Below are 6,000 nucleotides of genomic sequence, written 5' to 3' on the forward strand. Positions count from 1 at the left end.
GAAATCTGTTCAGTTGAGAGTCTGTGACTAATCAACCTTGATAGTACATCAACAAACACAAAGAACATGTGTCGGTCTGGTCTGTGTGGATCAAGGGTATAAAGCATTGTTCTGTCCTGATATAGGCTTACCAGGATCCAAACACTTCTGTTTCCTAGGAGTAAACTTTGCTTTGCACATACTTAGCCTTAGATGATGTCCCCTTTACAGAGTCACTGTTGGTCTCAAAGGGTTCAGGAATCCATGACTTGGCACTTGGGAATCCTGAACCTCAGGAGAAAAACACACAATTAAGAAGAAGTGTGAAGTCCTCTAAAACACCCGTGGGATGTGTCCACTCAGTGAGCTGAGACTCCTCTAAACCCCAAAGTAAATAGAAACTAACCAGTGGTGACATAATTAAGTCATAAATGGTCATCTGAAAGAGGCATCTAAGGGCTCAGTGTTCTGGGAGTAGGGGTTGGGGGTGGAAGGTTGGATCCTTAATCCTTTAACAACAGTGTCATTTTAGAGTGTTTCTGTAAGGCAAGGCCAAAGGCTTCAAGTAGAAAATATTATTTCTGATTACTTTATGGGCTCAATTATCCACTTGTGTATTTTTAACATCTTACACTGCATATGCTTATAAGTACAGTGTTTTGAAATACATATACAATGTGAAAATTAAATATAAATATTTAATTCACACATCTTTTTTCAAGCAACGGCATGATTTCTAATTTTCTTACTTCATAGAAAGTGATTCATGGGGTACTCTTAGGTTTTAAAAATGTCTACTTTACATGAGGCTAAATGTGTCAGACATTTCTCTCTCTTTTTCTTTTCTTTTTTAAATAGGATATTTTCTTATTTACATTTCAAAGGTTATTTCCTTTACAGGTTTCCCCACTGCTTACCCAAGATCCAATCACCACGTACTCTACTTTTATGAGTTTGCCCACTCTCATTCCTGCCTCACTGCCCTAGCACTCTTCTACACTGGGGCATCAAGCCTTCACAAGACCAAGGGCCTCCTCTCTCACTGATGCCAGATAAGGCCACTTCAACTCCTTGAGTCCTTCTCCTAAATCCTCCACTGAGGTCTTGTGATCAGTGTATGTCTGGCTCTAAGCATTCACATCTGTATTTGTCAGAATCTTGAAGAGCCTCACAGGAGACAGCTGTATCAGGACCTTGTCAGCAAACATTTCTTGGCATCAGCAACCGTGTCTGGTTTTGATGTTTCCATGTGGAATGGATTTTCTGGTGGGGCAGTTTCTGGATGGCCTTTCTTCAGTTTCTGCTCCATTCTTTTCCCTGTATTTCCTTTGACAGAAACAATTCTGGATTAAAAGTTTGGAGATGGGTGGGTGGTCTTATTCCTCAACCAGGGAGCCATGCCTTACCTCTGGATATGGTCTTGACAGATTCTCCCTCCTTTTTATGCAGTGTTTCATCTAATGTCATTTCTGTGGGGTCCTGGGAGGCTCCCAATTTCCTGGTATCTGAACCTTGCTAGTTGCTACCTGAAGTTCCCCATCACCCGCCTACATACCTCTGTTCAATTTCCTGATCCTCTATATATCTCCTCCATCTTCTCCCATACCTCTTTCTAGTTGTAGCATGGCTCAGCCCTAGAATACGTTCTTAATCCAAAATAAAGTAAGTAAAGTTAGTAAATAAAGTGTAAAGTGAAGTACCCACCTTTGAAAGTAACTTCTATTTAAAAGGCAGGCAAATTAAAAAATTAGGAAATGATCTGACAGAATGAGTCAGAGATAGGATATATGCAACTCTCATAAGAACAGACAGGGAAGAGGCAATTTTCTGGGGTCCTAGCACCTACAATCAAGTACTGGGGGTGATACAGTAAGAGATGAAGGACAAAGGTTGAAAACTTCTGGCCAGTAACACTCTCTTATTGTTCTGGGGCACAGAGACCAATGGTTTCTGGCTGTTTAACTTTGCTACTCTGAGTGTAAAAGCTAATGACTTATAGCTCTTCCTATAACAAAAGTTGATGGCTTATAGTCATCGACTCTTGCTGATAGCAGGAGGAGAGTAAGCAATGAAACTTAGTTAGTTGGGCTCTCGAGTCATTGACTTGTGGTCCTCTTGCTGGTCAGACAAGTGAATCAAAGTTGGTGGACTCTTCTTGAGCCAAAAACTAAAAAATACGAAAGAAAGAAAGAAACAATGGAAGAATGGGAAGAAGAAAGATAAAAGAAAAAAAAGATAAAAAGAAAGAAAGATAGGAAGGAAGGAAGGTAAGAAGGAAGAAAAATTAAAAGAAAGAAAGAAAAGAAAGAAAGAAAGAAAGAAAGAACTGAAGAAAGAAAGAAGAAAGAGAAAAGCTAAGTTAGGGACAAACACAGACACATTCTGAGAGAAGCAGAAAGTGCCTATTGCAAGGTTTTATTTTTGCTTTCAATTTTTTATAGCTTTTTAGTTACAAAACTTATGTAATTAAATATTACCTGATACTAAAATAATAACAAAAAGAATTACAGTAGAAAGAGGATTGTAAGTTCAATGCAGATGGATTTTTTATTTGTTTGTTTTGTTTCTGCCCTGTTTTTTATTTTTTTATATAAGCTCATTATAGGTTCAGAGCAACAGTTTCATATGACCTTGCTTTTTCACAGTGAATGCCTGAGGCCTATTTCTTGAGTCTGTAATTGAATAAATATTTCCCTTCATCATTAATTTGTTTCAATCCTGTTTTTAATTACATAGCGTAATTAGTCTATCACACACACACACATAAAGCTATATTTGCAAATTTTAATCTATATGGTGCTTGAAAATAATTGTATCAATTTAGGAGCTCTATAAAATAATACTCAACAATTAGGAAATCATAAAATCATCTAAACACCATTATTACATGAACTTACTGCAACATATTGGTTCTTCAGTAAATCTGCCCACTAGAGTAGATAAATGTCCAGGAAATCATGAAGGTAGGTACTAGTGTTAGGAAGAGAAGCAAGCCTGAGTCAATGTCTCTGGAGCCTTAGTCTCTATGAGTGTGCCCCTTGCAACCACACAAAACTGTGTGCTAGTTCCAGAAAATTTACTTGCTTACCATAGCCTTTCCAAGATGTCTTCTGTCAACAATGTAAAGGAACAGTGCATGAGCATTGGTATGACGGGGGTTAGTGAGTTTTATTGGGACAATTGTACAGACACAGGTTGCAGAGAAAACATGCTAGCCACAGGTAAAGAAAACCATCCCAAATTTGAAAAGGATTCAAAGGAGTAGAACATATTGCCCAAATTAGTATGAGACCAAGTAGAGAAAATTCAATCATAAACTGAGTGAAGTCAGGTTGAACCAGCCAGCATAGAGTAGTTGAAGTCAGAGGATCTGAGTTGAGTCAGCCAGCCAGAGTTCAGAAAGAAGTACAAAGGTGAGCTTATTCAGCATTAAGTTTCAAAACACTGTAACATTCTAGGCCAAGAATAGATTGTAAGGAATCTAGAAGCATCCAGAAATAGGCTTAGTTTAGCAGATAGAGGCAGTAAGCCTCAGAAATGACAAATAACTTCATAAAGATAAAAGTTATATTTACAAATACTTATTTACAAAGGCTGTTTTTGTTAATAAGTCTTTATTTTTTTCCATTTACCAAAGCCAGTTATTTCTGATAATGCCTTGACCTCTAGGATTCATCCAGAAAACTGCCCAAGGTGTAGGTGTTTTGGTTTTTGTTTTTTTTTCTCTCTAGGTAGGCAATGGGTGTATCTGATCATTACAAGTATTAAACCATTTGAAGAATTAATTTAAATGAATCAGTAATTTTCACAGTGGTTCTTCAGGCAGAAAGTTCTGGTACTTGGCATTGGAAAGGCCAAAGGAAGGGAGCTCTCAGCCTGATGGCACTCGGCCATCCCCTTACCCTGTTCTCTGAGGAATTCTACTCTGAGAACTACAGACCGTACTGACTTCAAAGATACTCACCTGCTTGTGGTGTTCACCCCAAGTTATAAGTTTATCATTTATGGAAAAGTGCTGAACTCTGTGAGATTCAAAGACAATTTGTCAACTTTCACTTGAGCTTTGGTACCACTCTGCAGAGCCTGGTAATTAAGGAGGTCAAGTGTGGTTGCTAAACCCTCTTTGTTCTCAACTCCCTCATTATTGGGGCTTCTCCCAAGATGGCCATTTTGTAAGAATGCATAGAGCTAAAGGAGAAAATAACTGTTAGAATTTGCTGAATAAGTCACTGAGATGCAAGTAACCATGGTTACTTTAACTGTCCTCTCTCTAACTAACTGTATGTTCCTGTGGCTTTGATTATGTTCTGTTGATCAAACAGTGTCCTAGGGCTAATACCTGACAGCAGTTGGCCTATATGTAGACATTAGCACAGTTACATCCTGTTTACCCACAGTAATACCACTGTTTAAGTTTGAAAGCTGAAAGGAGGACTTCGATTACCAGATTCCAATTTTTATGAAAAATTAAAACATTTTGAATTAGGTGTTTTAAACTTTTGCTTAATAGCTTTTTCAAAAAATACAATATTTTTTCACAATGATATAAATAACTTGAGATAGTTCTAGTAAAATAAAATTTCAGATTTAAAAAATTAAGTGTTGTAAATAACGAGGGAGTGGAAAACAGAGCACAAGTTTTATAGAGAATTATATGGTAGAGAGATACAAAGATGGAAGGGAACAGAGAAAATCGAGCCGGCTAAGTTACCAAAACTTGAAGATATGTGACTTCACTTTTAAAGCTAAAACTTACTCATAAGTATTGTAGGGTAAGTCTGTATTGTTGAAGATACCACATACCCTGGCTTCAGGACACAGTAATGAGGCTGGAAATAAGCTGAAAACTTCATCCCTGTTGTCTGTTCTGGTTGTCTTTCTGTCTGGCACTGTTCATACTATCAGAAGTTACCCTTTACCTTGCTGGGATAGAAAAGACAGCAAAGACCTTTCCCAACTGTGGACCTTGAGTTCTATAATGACTTATTCCCAGACAGGATGCCCTTACTGGAGAAACTCTGGCACAACTGTTATGGGGATAAACAACTGCTTACTTATTGTATTTGAAAACTTCTTTACAATATGGACTCATGCCTATTTTTGAAAACCTTTAAATTCTATATCTGGGGAGATTAGAGAGCCTATCGGTGAGCTTACTACTTCTGGTTTGCTAAGAAAACACATTATTAAATTGCCTCCTATATATTTTCAAAAGAGAATGGTTTTATTGTCAGATTACATCAGAGAATCTTCTCTTGGCCAAGAATATGGGTGCTTGAAGAAAAAATGACTATTGAGTGTTAATATTTAAATGGGAGAGCCACAAGACTGTTCCCAAAGCACAGGAAACATTGTGAAATAGTGAATGGAGACAATGCAAAAGCAAGATGCTGGGGAGGAGGTCCATGAAATGCTGTCTTTTAGGTGTGACATGGTCATGGCACTCACAAACTTTGTCAGTTAAGTTTGCAAGTATTGTACCAGCACAAGATTAAGTCCATAGAAATATTTAATCACACATGTTGGAGGGATTCATGGGATGCCACCCCTCACATGAGCACTGTTAGCAAGCCATGATTCTGGACGAGATGAAATCATTGTCAGCAGAAATATCACCACTTTTGAATTTCCTCTATATTGTAGGATAGCTGTACACTTGTGCCCACATAGGAGTCTCTATAGGTCACAAATCCAGTGAGTCATGAAAGAAAAAAACAAACAAAAGACATGAATTTAGGATTGGAACATGGTGGGAGGCTGGAGGATCGAGATGGAGAGATATAAGGGAGAGAGGGAAGTTGGTGTGAATAGAAAATATTATGTACATGTTTGCTTGTAAATAGCTGACAAAGAATACATTATTTTAATAGACCACATAGGATTGATATAAAACAACTAGATTTATCCCTAATTTAGACTAAAAAAGCAAATAAATATTTCTCTGAAGAAATGGGTGAAAAAATATCTTTTTCTTTGAGAAGTATATGATTTATTTTAAGATTGAATCAGCAACATGGGTCT

This window comes from Micromys minutus (assembly GCF_963924665.1).
Source record: "Micromys minutus genome assembly, chromosome: 3".
Taxonomy (NCBI): Eukaryota; Metazoa; Chordata; class Mammalia; order Rodentia; family Muridae; genus Micromys; species Micromys minutus.